Source organism: Marmota monax, unplaced genomic scaffold (genome assembly GCF_021218885.2).
Source record: "Marmota monax isolate L192 unplaced genomic scaffold, Marmota_monax_Labrador192_F-V1.1 WCK01_AAM20220418_F8-fsc00396, whole genome shotgun sequence".
Taxonomy (NCBI): Eukaryota; Metazoa; Chordata; class Mammalia; order Rodentia; family Sciuridae; genus Marmota; species Marmota monax.
Genome location: NW_026694594.1, coordinates 281,427 through 297,177, shown reverse-complemented (window position 1 = coordinate 297,177; position 15,751 = coordinate 281,427). Strand labels below are relative to the sequence as shown.

General features: G+C 37.9%; 1 long non-coding RNA gene across 1 annotated transcript; it reads right to left on the bottom strand.

Annotated features, from left to right (window-relative positions):
• Positions 1-411: 411 nt before the first annotated feature.
• Positions 412-15,393, bottom strand: LOC124077590 (uncharacterized). Its single transcript, XR_006846671.2, has 3 exons — positions 15,302-15,393; positions 14,715-14,770; positions 412-507 (listed from the first exon to the last, which is right to left on the bottom strand). It is a non-coding gene; the product is annotated as an uncharacterized LOC124077590 (long non-coding RNA).
• Between the last annotated feature and the right edge of the window lie 358 nt (positions 15,394-15,751).

Below are 15,751 nucleotides of genomic sequence, written 5' to 3'. Positions count from 1 at the left end.
GGTACATAAAATAGTAACTTGTGAACATTACATATAGTCTTTTCATTCATGCTATAGGTAAATGTTGGATGCATATGTGGATAAAATATACATCATTTTATATGGTAGCATTACCTTTTAAAGACATTATATATGAAAATTTAAAATTAATGTTTTCCCTTTATTATATGTTAATTTGAAGTGTATATTAATTCTCATAAAAATTTGAATATGTACCTTGAACAGAGGAAGGATACAACTAAAATAATTCATGAAAAATAACACCTCTGCTAATGAAAACTAAATTATCACAACTGAGAGTAAAAAGAGGTAAATTTGGGTCCTAATTTAAATTTCCCCTTCCTGTCATTCATTATTTCTGGCTCTTAGTTGCAACATGACTGTTAGGCAAGAAAAATGACTAAAGCATACCTTTGGTCTTTAGTAATTCTTAAATACTGTGGCACACGTTTTGTTCAGGATGGATTCTCAAACATGGCAGGGAGGGTTGACAGCTGCCCAGGAGATCTGTAGAACAAACAAAATAATAGTTCCAAGCTGCAGGCAGCCCCAGCCAACAAGAAGGATGTTTTTTTGTTTTGTTTTGTTTTTTCGAATTTTTTTCCTACAGAGAATAGGTTGAAAAGTTGTATGGTCTTAGGGAAGAATTTGGCTTCTATAATGCAATGAGTCTGTCAAAACCTACAGCAACATCCTAAAGCATATGGCAGGAGAGACACGTTGTCCAGCAGTGGAGATGCTATTCGCATCTCTTTTTCCAAACGTTGAAACAAAGAGCCTATTTCACATTTTTCAGCAGACAGTTCTTTCTTATAAACATTAGAAACAGTACACAGAACATGTTCAAATTGTAAAGATCACTAAAATTATGTTAACTTAAGAGGGCATGCTATGAAATTGCCTAGATATTATAAGAATGCTCATTCAAATATCATTACCAACCTACCACTGAAGAATTCTTAATGCACAAGTAAAGATAATCACAATTTATAATACTAAAGAAGAGAAAAGGGATTATGAGTATTAGTTATCAAGAAGTTTTAAAAATTCTCTTCCTACTCTCTTTTGTTTCCTTGGTCAATTATTTCTTATGGATGATTCAAAAAAGAAATAGAAAAGATGGCTAGATAATTAATAAGAAAGCATGTGGGAGGGGTGAGAGAGAAGAGAAAATTGCAATGTAAATTCTATGCAATCAATAAATTGTACATTTCTACTAATATTACCCTGTCTCCAGTAACATGCTATGCCCTAAAAAAGACCGAAATTAGCAGATTAAATCTAATTGAAATAAGGATATATATGGTGTCTTTGCATGTGGATTTAATTAATTAGAAGCCATGAATAATTACATAACAAAAAGTATACATAGTGCTAGATTTCAAGTAAAAACGTGCCTTTACCATGCAAGAGTTGTTCCATTATGGTTCAGAGATGAGAAAGCCATAATTAGCAAGATTCATCTTGATGAAGGAAACAGGTATTAATTTGGCCTTGATAGATTATCCAAATACATGGGGGAAGAAGGACAGGAGAATGTCCTCCAGGGCTACAAAGAAGCGGATTCAAAGCTAAGGATCTGTGTTCAGAAGGCAGATTGGAGAATAGAACCTGCACATGTGTTACACTGTTATAGAGAATCAGGGTACAAAAGTCAGGTAGAGTCTCCTACTTGGGATTCACACAGGCCATAGAAAGCAGGCAAAGCTCTCAAAGGTAAGTGGCAGATGAAGCAGACACATTTGCCCCCTGTTTACCCTAAAGCTTCCATGAAATAAAGGCCTACAAATACAATAAAGAATAAAGCGAAACTCCAAACGACAATAATGCAGATGAAGGGTCACCACCAACTAACGAGTGATTTATTTTTTTTTTATTTTTTTTTTTTAATTTTTTTTATTGGTTGTTCAAAACATTATAAAGCTCTTGACATATCATATTTCATACATTAGATTCAAGTTGGTTATGAACTCCCAATTTTACCCCAAATACAGATTGCAGAATCACATCGGTTACACATCCACATTTTTACATAATGCCCTATTAGTAACTGTTGTATTCTGCTACCTTTCCTATCCTCTACCATCCCCCCTCCCTCTCCTCCCATCTTCTCTCTCTACCCCATCCACTGTAATTCATATCTCTCCTTGTTTATTTTCCCATTCCCCTCACAACCTCTTATATGTAATTTTGTATAACAATGAGGGTCTCCCTCCATTACCATGCAATTTCCCTTTTCTCTCCCTTTCCATCCCACCTCATGTATCTGTTTAATGTTAATCTTTTCTTCCTGCTCTTCCTCCCTGCTCTGTTCTTAGTTGCTCTCATTATATCAAAGAAGACATTTGGTATTTGTTTTTTAGGGATTGGCTAGCTTCACTAAGCATAATCTGCTCTAGTGCCATCCATTTCCCTGCAAATTCTATGATTTTGTCATTTTTTAGTGCTGCGTAATACTCCATGGTGTATAAATGCCACATTTTTTTTATCCATTCATCTATTGAAGGGCATCTGGGTTGGTTCCACAGTCTAGCAATTGTGAATTGTGCTGCTATGAACATCGATGTAGCAGTGTCCCTGTAGTACGCTCTTTTAAGGTCTTCAGGGAAAAGTCCAAGAAGGGCAATAGCTGGGTCAAATGGTGGTTCCATTCCCAGCTTTCCCAGGAATCTCCATACTGCTTTCCAGATTGGCCGCACCAGTTTGCAGTCCCACCAGCAATGTACAAGAGTACCCTTTTCCCCACATCCTCTCCAGCACTTGTTGTTGTTTGACTTCATAATGGCTGCCAATCTTACTGGAGTGAGATGGTATCTTAGGGTGGTTTTGAAAAAATGTCTCACCATCAGCAGTGGGCAGGTCCCTGTCTAGCCTGCTATACTGTTGCAAGTCAGTTCACCTGTGAGGTCCTGATGGGGCTGTGGGTCCAGTCAATCAGCAGGTACTTGTGAGGACTGAGTTTGAGACAGATGTGGAGCTGCAGAGAGAAATTAATAGAACCAGCACTTATATCCCTCAATCCTATCCAAAAGGGAAAGCAAATAAAAGCTAATATTACCCCGTGTCAAAGCCTAAAAGTTCTCTAAAGAAATTGAGGGCAATGTTTGGTGAAAGCAGATGCTCCTAACCTGGATATTGACATTACAAAAAATAAATCTTCCTTTGTTCTACTATTAGAGGGATTTGCATCTGACATCTGACTCCTTGTCTACTTGCTGTGAAGGAAATCTCCTAATCAGCCTCCCGTAAAATACCTTCATGCCATATTTTGTTAGTAGGGTAGAAGACTTACTCAGGAAAAAAAAAAAGGCCATTTTAATAGGGCAGCAAATGAAATTTGCACTCAATTCCTGCCCTTTTATTTTGAAATTGAATTAATCAGAAATTGTATCAATTGCCTATTAACATCTCAATGACATTTCTGCTTCTTTATGCATTTCCTAGACTGACTCAATGGGGGTGCTTGCACAAGCTGTGGAAGCCAAGAGAGAACAAGAAGTCATTCTTGCTCCTGCAACAGTGAGGAGCTCTGGCTCTGCAGACAGCCCAGGTCAGCTTTGCCAGCACTGTGTATGTACCCTATGAGTTGCTGACTGCTCAGGTTTTGCACTTGCTGATTTTCCCAACTCCAGGAACAATCATCTCCCAGAACTAAAAGTACCACCAGTATCACCAATTGTTTTGTAAAGCCTCCAAGTCTGTGTTCAGTTATTTCTTGCAAAGAGATACTCAGAGTCATTTCTCTTTTCCTGAATAAAATTTGGCTTATTCAGCAGATACATTAAGAAACTTAACAAATGAATGTAACACATGTTTTTAAAAATCAATATGAAAGAACGCCTGACACTGGAGAAAAGATAAGCTATTGAGACAATAATTGGAAAAAGATAACTTACAAGCTGAATGAATTCACTGTGCTTCCACAAATAGTAAAAATACAGCGCATCCATGGAACACAAACATGTGATGGAAAAGGGTCTCCCAAATAATTAAATACAATATCTAAAGTAAATGATTCAATTAAATAAATAAATAATGATAAAATCTAAAATAAAACATTAAGACAATGAGATTGGAAAACATAAAAAGATCAAAAAGTAGATATGTGAAATCATCAAAGAAATGATCTTAAAAACCTAAACGATAATATGTATGTGACTATTTTTGAATGCAAACTAATTTCCCAGCACAGTTAAAAAAGAAGACTCACTGCTGAATTGTTTAAAATTTATTTTTATCTAGTTGCAGGCCAGATAGACATAAAGCACTAACACGTGAAAATAGGACATGAAGCACAATATTTGTTTTATAAAAGAGAGTTTGGAGAAGCTATAAATAGACTGTTATACAATGAACCATCAAAATATTTAAGCAAAATCAAGTTACACAGGATTCAGAATTATTTTCTGTATTGTTCATTAAAACATGGACCAGATTCAATGCTTTCAAAAACTCAATATGTACTCTTAATGGAAGAAAAAAGATTTATAATTAAGGCTTAGGCAAAAATTCAATCCATTGCTTTTTACCTGTTGGTAAAAGGGTATTTTTAGAACAATGACAGTGAACCAAAGGTAAAAGAAGTGCATGTTCTTCACCATGAGAGCCAAGAAAAGAAGGACGACACTCAGTTGATGACGGAGTACAAGTTTCATCCCACATGCCAACTGCAGACTATTAGCTGTGACAGTTTGGAATGCTTTGCTAAAAAGAATTTTAAAGTTTAGTCTTGGCTCAGTAGGAATGTGTCATTATCAGTTAGCAATTTCTCCTTTGCATTACAGAATGGGAAATAGCTGTTGCACCTTTCCCTAAACCATCTTCATATAATCTGTCCTCAGAATTCCTTTTATATTCTTATGTCAATCTTATTGCTATAAATGATAGGAAAGCATTAGAAACATACATGTATATATTGTCTCTATGTCATCTTTTCCGAATAATTTAGATCTTTGGAGATGAGTTTATAGGCAACTTGGACTTTAATCCATTAAGCAAAACAAAAGCATTCAGGACTGGGGTGACCAATGAAGACTCTTGTAAGAAAAAAACATAGTCCTTGTCCTCAAGGAGGTGGCAATCTAGAAATAGAAATAAATAATAAAAACTAAGAAGGTAATAGGAGAATTATTTCCATTTATGTTGCACAAAATGCTATATTATCACAATGAAAGAGCAACTAACCTTTGTGAAGGAAGCGGGGATTTCTATGATATGGTAAACTTCAGAAAGGGGGCTTGAAGAAAAAGTCAATACATGCCAGGTAGCCAAGATGATGGGTGGTAGAAGAAGACATTCTACCTATAACCAAGACCATGACCAAATGAGTGAAAGTGCAGAGGTACTAATAAATAAGAGCTGTTCTTCTCTAGCAGAGAAGTTGGATGTGAAGGTGAATGAAAAGTGTAGGGAAGTGTGAAAAATGAGCCAGAAAAACCAGTTGGGTACAGTTTGTGAAAAGCTTTTTCTCCAGTAGACAATTGGGACTCTCTCAAATGGGTGTGGGGTTTGGGAATCAGAGTCCCTTTAATACCTAGATATGGGTGTGGTTTCTGGGGCAACCAGGACACTGTCATCTATAAGGTCTTTAGTACAGCACTTGGAGCTATCATCTTGAGCAGCCATTGATCTAGCCTCTCTACATTGCTTCTAATAGATGGCAACATCTCTAGGAGACTTGTAAGGGTTCTTATATTTTCCTGCTTGATCATGGTCACCTAAAGGTGAACTTCTATTCTTTCCATAATCTCTTCCCACAACCCATGACAGCATATAAGAATGATGGTTAATATGCATTATTGCCAGCATATGTGTTCTTTACGTTCATCAAGACTTCCATCTCTGGACATTATTACCTTATATACATGAGCAATTACACAAATGGTGTGACTCTGCATTGTGTACAGCCAGAGAAATAAGAAGTTGTGATCCATTTGTGTACAATGAGTTGAAATACATTCTGCTGTCCTGTATAACTAATTAGAATTTAAAAAAAAACAAGATGCCAACCAACACAACATCATATGAGATACCTGAAGTGCTATTTAGTGCACTTATCCACAGAAGAAATATTGAGTTTAAAAATGAAGGAGAAGAAGAGTAATTGTCTTGTTTTGTGGATGGAATGCATTATATGAAAGAACGAAAGAGTATCCATTGAAAAAAATATCAGAAATAGTGAGCAGAGCAATTGGGTGCCTGGTTACAAATTCAACTTGCAAAAATATCATTTACCTTGCTCTTTGAAAACTGAAAATAGTCAGGAAATGTAATGGAAATGATAATGACAAATATAATGTCAATGACAGCAATTTTTTAAAAGAAGATTTTTTTTAAATCAAAATATAAAAACAAACAAAGAACATGTTCCTTGTGACAAAAATCTTAAAGTGCCAAAGAGGGAGGAAAAAAAGACTGTGACTATATGGAAAGACACTCTGTTCTGGGGTTGAAAACATAACATTATAGCATTTGAAACTCTTTGCAAGTTAATCTGCACATTTATGGTTGTCAAAATGAGAGCAGTTTGGTTCTAAAAACAGACATTCCTGTATTTGGAAAAAAAAAAAACAGACTTCAGTCTCTCAATACCTCTACAATGTCTACCCTATCTGGATTGATGTAATCACATCAAATACTATCTTGGTAATACTCTTATTTTGTCCCTTATTTCTGCCATACCATTGACCAGGCCAAATCATAACCTCAGACCAACCCAAGAATTTCCCTCTGCTCCTACACTATACTGTGGAAGAAATCACACAAGCAGATGTAGTATAGTGATGAACTAATCTGATCATTTTTTCCCCTAAGAATCAATGATTAAGTATTGGATAGATTCAGCTTAACATGACTGCACCACCTTGAATTGTAACTGCCATGATTACCCCAGGGGAACCCTAGTCAGTTTTCCTTGCACACATTCCCAGCATACTATAAACAGACAAATTCATTAAAGTGGTATGTGGAACTGTAGAAGAGGACCCTGGCTCCAACAACATGCCCTGACTCTTTGATATTGAATTAAGATAAACCGGGCACATTCTGGCTTAGATGAAGTCAATTTTGTCCTAACCAACATATTTACTCTTCCTGACCCAGATTACAGGGATTCACCTGGTCTTCCTGCTGCCCAAAACTATTGAAACCAGAGTTTTGAGATGAAACTTGATTCCTAGCTTCTGCTGGCAGGTGGAGTCAGTCTGCAAAAGTGACAAGCCTCTGTAGCCAAGAAATGTTGCAACTCTTAATGACTGGCCTTGCCCTCCAGTGATGCAGGAGACCCCAGCAGTCACTATCAATTTCTTCTTCTTTTAGGATTCTTGTCTGATAAATTTGAAGAATGAATTCCATGGACCAGGAGGGGTGAGTATAAGAATAGGATTTTTTTTGAAGACTAGAAACAGGAACAGGACTCTTGCATTGCAAGAGGGGACCTGATAGCAGGGTTTTTTTGTTTTTGTTTTTGTTTTTTTTCTGTCAGAGTGTAGGGGTTTACATAACATTTGCTATTGGTCCAAACTAATGCTAATTAGGATTTGGAAACATCTTATTGGTCAATTTTTGAGTTCCAACTTTCATTTAAGTCTGCCCCACTTTCATTTTCTTGTGGTAGGTCAGGAAGCAGGAGGCTGAAGTTGCTGGCTAGGGCAAGCAGCAGTGTGTGAAGGAAGCCTCTGCAGCAGGCATCAATCAGTACCAGGCCCAGGCCTGGCCACCGAAGAATGACAGGTTGGCCGGCCTTGGCTCACCTTGGCTCCCCATGCCTACATGGCAGGCTCCTCCCCATAGCTGTGAGCTTTGCCTGCTGCCAGTGCTCCAATCCACCTGGGTCGCCATCCACTGCACTGCTTGGCAACAGGAGAGCCATGTCACTATGCTTTTATAAGTAAATCTCCCAATAAATGGCACTCTGTGAAACCCTAGACCTGTCTGCTTCTTTCTTTGGTCTCATGGCACCTTGAGGCCAGTTCTCACACAATGGGGCTAGATTATTCTACAACAAAAATTCAGTCATCTTTCAAGTCATTTGTTAAATCATTGGTAACTTGGGATGGCCTAGCCATGTGGGGACTGTTTGCACCAACAAAATTGGAAACCACTCTAAATTAGGGCATTTGACTTCCCCCCACACACACAAACCATCAATTTATCAGCATACCACTGATTTATTTCTGTCTCCAAGCCCACCTGGGTTCTCAGCTGTACCAGGAAATCCTTATTTTCACTTCTTTCTGTTCTCTATGGTCCTTATTTTTCAAAACTTCCTTCTTTGCTCGCCTCTCCAATCAACAGTGAACATAAATTCTCTGAGCATTCGGTCCTTCCTCTGACTCAACAATTTCCCCACATTCATCAATTCTTATCCTTTCCTCCTTCTTTCTTGTAGCATTGTTGTGCCCTCTCATCAGGATTTCATGTACTTATGTCTTTTGAGAGAATTTTGTTAAACTCTTCTCTATCTGCATGTATGTTTCTTGTGATTCAATTGGAAAAACTCTCAAATCTCTCCAATTTGAAAAAAATGTCCCTTTTCCCCCAGTATCCCTTCAACCACTACCCTGCCTTTCTGAATCACATCTCTCTCCCCCACTGTCTCCTCTGCTCTCCTGGCATAGCTCCCGTGTGACTGCTGCGTTTGGGACCTAGTATCTATCACTGGCTATCTCTGTGACTTTACATGAATGCATCTAACCCTCTTTGCCTCACTTTCCTCATCTGGCATCTGGGGAATATACTAACGCTTAATAGAGAAGATAATGCATCTAAAGCACTTAGATAAGAGCCTGGTACATGGCAAACAGCCATTATTAGTTATCAACTATGACCTCTTATTTCTATCACTTCTTCCCCTACTGCCCTCCATTCAGCTAGGTCCTCAGCAATCCTCATATTGCTAAAACCAATGTGCATATTTCAGTCTTTACATCACCAAACTTTTGTAGCACTTGGCATTCTCTCCCTCCTGCCCTATGTCCCTGTAAAGTCCATTTATGTAGCTTCCACTCTACCTCAATCTCATTTTCTCTTAACCTCGTATGCTAGGTGCATACCCTCTTCTGGACTGATGGCATATCTGATTGTGTCATGGTCTTCCTTGGCTTTGGGCTCATTGAAACATCCTAAGTCAACTGGTCACTCATACACATTAGGATTTTTTTTATTAATAGCAATTATTTCCAAAAGATAAGAGATAGGTAAGTGAGAGTTTGAATAACAGATTCAAAAAACAAATCCTTACTCTATGTTGTACAAGCTAATGCAAAGTCCCAGATTCCTGTTCTGATTGGTGTTACCATATTGCTTGAAAGCTCACGGTAGGCAAAACCACTGCATGTTGTAATCAGAATCCAATAGTACATTGGTATTCTCTGAAATAATAATTGGATACAGGATCACTAATGGTCCAGACATCAGGCAACCTCCCAAAGGATCAAGTTGTATGGATTACATTATATTTTTCTATGTTCTTATAAGGATGGGAATGTCTCCAAAATATTTTCACTAATCCACATCCTGAACACCTCTGATTTCATCCACACAAACCTATTTCTAACACACACTATGTTAACCTGAAAACCTCTATTTTCACTAGTTGCTATCATCTGGATATTTGTGTTCCCACTCCCCTCCAAATTTCTGAGTCCTAACATAATGGTATTAGGGAGGTGAGTAGGTCCTGTGGGCAGTGCCTCTTGGATAGAATATAAAAGAATCTCCTCTTCATATACAAGAATGAGCAACTAATCAAGAGTACTGCCTTGACCCTAACATCACAGGAGGACATAATGAGAAAGCACCACCTCTAGTGGACCCTCACCAGACACCAAATCTGTCAGCCCATTGATATTGGACTTTCCAGCCTCCAGACAGTGAGGAACAAATTTCTTTTGTTTGTAAGCTACCCAGCCTATGGTATTTTGTTATAGCATCCAAATAAACTAAGATATTAGTTCAAGGAGCACTCATTTCTAAGATTAATTCTGCTAATAATAGGCTTTTCTGATATTGATGCAAAATATAAAAGCTGAAACACTAGGAGGAGCTGCTTCTGCAGACTTAACTTCCTTTTGTACACTTGCTGAATGCTTCTTAGGGGTGTGTTCCTGGTGAGAGCAACTGACTATTTCAATCCAATATATACAATATTATACTGTATGCAGTGAGGTTTTGCAAAGTAAATTATAGGCATCTCAACTCTCTAAAGCAAACAATTCCTCCTGCCCTTTTCCTCTACTGTCTTGTCTTAGCAAATCCGCATAAACCTAGCAGATCCATGGAGATGTCAACTTCTTCTGAGATGCTTCTTCACCTCCAAAGCACACAGTAAATCCCTCGACTGTGAGCCCCTGCAGTACTCTGCAGTAGTTTGTCACATATTATTGAATTGTTTATATATTTTCCTTTATTCTTCTTATAAGGCTGCAAGTCCCTTAAGACCAAGGACTGGTTGTCATTCACTTATTCCCAGGGGTCTGTCCTACATCTGGTGTAAAGCAGGTGTTAGAATAGTAGTTTAGGAATTGGTGAAAGGGAGCAAACCAAAAAGCAGCTTATATTGGAAAGCAGCTATATCATTTATATTGAGCAAACATTTTGAGTGTCTATGATGAAGGGATATATACTCCAATCTGAAAATATAGAATGAAGTCACAGTTCCAACTTCTGTAAATTCATATTCTAATTAGGTAGTTAGTTACCTGAGGTAGGCAATTATCATAGAACATGGACGCACCCCATTTTAACAGGTAAAAACCAATAGGCCAAGTCAATCTGGAGAAAACCATCCTCTTGTTCTTAAAATTGTTTCAGTTACCAAGGCTTAACTCAATGTTTTGTTGAGCCTGTTTTCTATTACTTATATTTGCAAGCAATTAATTATAAGTGTGAAAACAGGATACACAGTACAAATTTCAAGACTTGCATTTCATTTATTCCTCTATATGCACTGGCTAATTAAGCTACTGCTTTGACCAGTCACTAGGAGTAATTGTGACAAATATATTCATTCTAGAGAGTGTTTGGTGGAATTAATCAAACCACTATCAGATTTGGTTAACAGGTAAAACCTCGATGTGGTTTAAAGCACCAGGCATTTCCTTGTAGGGTATTTAGTTAGAGAAGAAGAAAGAATCCACGGGGTGGGGATGGGGGTAGGAATAATACTGAATGAGCCTTGATTGCAATAGATTCCAACCCCCAGAAGTAACAGTTGCCTTCTGTTTTAAAAAGAAAGAAGGAAAAAGAAAAAAAAAATCATGCAATTCTTAGACTAGATCAGAAAAATTTAAAGAATGACTACAAATTCACTGCAAGATGATTAAAAGCCAACTCTTTCAAAGGCAAGATTCAAACATATCTGCTACAGTGACCTGTCCTCGAGCTCACAAGCCATAGCTGAACTCCTTATATGACTTGGAGTCAAATGAGACAGATTTTTCAAGCACTTTAAAGTTGTTTGAGCACATATTTTCATTTGCTTGTTTGGAAAGTGTAACACTGTAGCTGCATTCAGAGGTAAATCCCAGCCCTACAACCTGCACAGAAAGAAGAAATAAACTGAATCTCATTATTTCTGCTACTTCTGTTTCTTACCCAGTCCAAGATATCTGAAAATAAATTTAATTCCTACAGATAATTCACTTATTTCAAAACCTTTTCAGAATATTTTCTATGTCATCATTTTAGAAAATTGGGGTTTGGCAATTACTCCACCCATAGAGATGGCTGATTTTACTACCTCAGTTCAAAATTTGAAGGGATTACCTGCAGTTTTATGTTCTTATATTCCATTGCCAATCACGCTTAACCTGTTACACTAGCAGGTGGTGGGGATGCTTTGTGAAATAAGACAGCATCACTGTGAAGAGGGAAGGAGGGAGGGAGGGAGGAGGGAAGGGTATAAAAGGAACTGAGAATAGTTTTAAAGCAGGGTATCTTCATCTCCACACTGTTAACATTTTGGAAGTGGTAATTTGTTGCAGGGGCTATCCTGTGCACTATAGGCATTTTAGCAGCTCCCAGGCATTTATTTAATGCTGTAGCAGATACCCCCCTCACCAGGTAGCCATTTGTGAAAATTAAAAATGTTTCCAGGATTTGCCGAATGTCCCTTATCCTGGTTGAGAACAATTAGTTTAAAGTGAAATAATTTTCAAATGAAATAATCATTTCATAATGGTGCTGTATGAATATTAACTAATTTTACATTGCCTTGCAAAGTGGATATTATTACTTCATCTTAAAGGGACACAGAATTAAGAAATCCGAAACAATGGCCCAGGCCCAAAGATAGAACTGGATTCAAATGCCGAGTATATCTGGCACTATGCTCAATCATAGGCATTTGACAACTCCCCAAGTGTGTTGGTCCTCAAGAAACTTCTAGACTGGAGAGGCAATGGTATTTGTTTGACAAAAAACTAAATTATTCTCTCAACTATGGATTTAAAATTGGATAATTATAAAAATACTGAGGTGAGGTCATTTTAAACTGTTGAAATAGGAAATAGAAAGTGCTCAGTAAGTTTTAATATGTCACCTTATTTTATTAAACCCACCCTGAAGCTGTCTTTTGTAGGCTTTTGAGCATAATTGGTATCATGTCATTACTTATCTCCACATAGCTCTGTTTTTTTATAGAATGTTCCTATTCAAAAATATTGTGAAAAAAACACTCTCATCAAATCACTCAGGCTATCTTGAATTCTGTTGCTCACATTATTGAAAAAGAGGCTCAAGGTGTCTTGAGGGTTTAATCCAGAGCCTGAGCCATCTGGAAGCTTCTGTCCTCAAGGACTGGTTAGGCGAACCATACTGAGAAGGCAGTTATTTACAGAGCCCTTCAGCGCATGTTCAATTCACAAGCACACTAAAATAACTGCCTCTAGATGAGAGCAAAGAAAATGTTCAACTGGACCTCAAGATGAAAAGGAGCCAAACCTTATCTTTGATGTTTTCTATCTTCAAGTTGTGCTTTCAAAATATGGACTTTAAGAGATTAGGAATTCGTAGTTTTGTTTTTGTTTTTTTTTTAATCTGGGTCTCTTTGACACTTTATAAACAGCAAGATTGACATCATATTGCTACATATAAGTCACATGAATTGATTGGCATTTGTCCTGACAATCTCACCAAGTTGTCTTGGGAATAAAATTGATAAATTCACATAAAAGCACTTTAACAATGAGATGAAGAACAACATCTGTGAGAAAAATATTTGTACTTTATGGCTTCCAAAATGTTAGCACCGACATTTTAAAACAGTTTGAAGTTTCCCTTTGCTTTCTTGAAAGAAAAAGAAGGGACCATAGGAATAAGGTTTTCAATGGAAACCCATTCTCTTCTGGATTACTCCAGATTCTTTCCCTCACCTCCTTTTCAGCAACCAGCCACCATTTTACTAATGCCCCCCCACCCTCAGCCAACCTCCTTCCTCTCCACAAGATCAAAGTCTTCATCATTTCAATAATTATAATTTCTCCAATATTTACCCAAAAAAAACAACTTTCTTTATTTCCATTTTCTCTTCAATTTACAAACCTATGCTTTTCCTTCTTTATGGCCAAATACCTCTTAATTTATTTTATAAACATTGTCTCTGTTTCCTCTTTTCCTATTAATTTTTCAACACATTCCAAGCTGCAATGGCTGTCCCTAGCTTTAATAACACCCATGTTGCTACATACTGAGAGCTTGTATCTTCTACTCCTCAACTCCTCCCTGAGTGGGGGCTTGACCTAGTCACTGACTGCTAGCAGACAGAAAAGAGCAAAAGAAATGGGAATGTCACTTCTGAGATTTGGTGACTAAGCAACTATGGCTTCTGTCCTGCACACCATCTCCTGCGCTCCTGACTACTCACTCATGGGGAAGTCAGTTGGCATGTGAGCTGCCCTATGAAAACACCTACATGGCAGGAGCTGAGGGAGGCCTTGGGCTAACAAGCAGCAAAAACTCTCTTCTGCCAACAACAGTATGGGAGAACATGGAAATGAATTCTCCACCTGTGGAGCCTTCAGCTGAGAACACAGGTAAGCCCAGCTGTGCTTGCAACCTGTGAACAACCTTGAGAGTATAACACGTGATGCCTGGATTCCTGGCCCACAAAAACTGTGAGATCATAGATGTGTGTTCATGTAAAATGACTTTCACATTTTGAGGTAAGTTGTTATGCAGTTTTTATTTATGGGCAGTCTCAAATGTTGGAGTGTGTAGAGAGTCTTTACAAAGATAACCCTTTTCTTTTTTACCAATTTTTTTAATATTTATTTTTTTAAGTGTAGATGAACACAACACAATGCCTTTATTTTTATGTGGTGCTGAGGATCGAACCCGGGTCCCGCCCGTGCTAGACAAGCACTCTACTGCTGAGCCATGATCCCAGCCCCTCACCAATTGATTTTTAAAAGAAATATAAAATAGGACTGGGAGATGGGAAACCAATAGACTGCCTTTATTGATAAAAAGTTAAGCCAGAGAATGAGATACAGCAATAGCCAAATAATTGTCCTGACTAAACCTTAAACAGAGATGGACTTAGAACCCTGTATTGGGCAGGGCTAGATGGAGCAGGGAAGAAAGAACATGCTCTGGAGAAAGATTCTATCACCAACGAGAAGCAGACAACAGAAGCACCCTGTAAGCAATCGATTCCTATAGGAGAAAGGATAGAACAAATCGCATCCACTGTCCATCCCAAATTTACCACTCACAGGAGGGGCAGCATGAGTCTGAGGTCAGGATGCCACACCCTTGGACTTCTTGGCACCTGGAGGGAAGGTAATCAGTAACGATTAAGCAAGGCTCCCAGTTTATGAGTCATTATAAACTACTTATCAATTCCCCTCTAATAGTTAGGAGATCCACCATGTGATTGCATTCCAATTTACTGAAGTAATTTCCTATTGTCAAAAATTTTAATTTAAAAATTGTATCATTATCAATATCATTCCATGAATATTTCTCTTTCTTTCCTTACCAAAGCTCCCTAAAAAGTGTTAGCAACTCGAAGGTCTTAAGCATTTATATCTTTTCTCTGAATATTGCTAAATTGCTTTCAGAAAATTTGACTAATTTCCTTATACACTATCAGCAATGTGTAACAATGTACTTCTGACACCCCCCACCCCCCCACCACCCCCCACCCCCCGCTTTTTTTAGCTTTTGTTTTGCAATCTTTGTTCATTTGTAAGTGAACCATATCGTGTCCTTATTTTAATTTGCAATTCTTTGAATACTAGTAAGGTTGAAAACTTTTCATTGTTAATTGGCCATATGTATTTCCATTCCTCTAAATTACCTTTTGTGTCCAGGGCTCATGGATCTGCTGGCCCTGTCAACCTCAATTCACAGGGCAAAGTTCAGTTTCACTCTTGTCTGCAGCAGTGTAATCTCACAAAGAAAGAGGAACTGGGGAAAATACCACTGGGTATTTCAAGCTAGTTTTAATATCAATATATAATCCCATCTTTCGAATTTAATTTCTGTAGAATGTTTTCTAGTACATAGCTTGTAGTAACTTACACCTAATGCAGCCTTACAGGGTGCTCACAATGTACCACTCATGACTATAGGACAACCGTATGCGGGAGATAGTATTTTTATTACCATTTGCAGAAGAGGAAACCAAGCAGAGAAGAAAATGCGTCATTTGCCCAAGGTAAAAAAAGGTCACAAGCTGCTACAGAGCTGGGACTGAACTCAAGTACTCGTACACACCAGAGTCTATGAGTTTGACCCCTAACCCTCC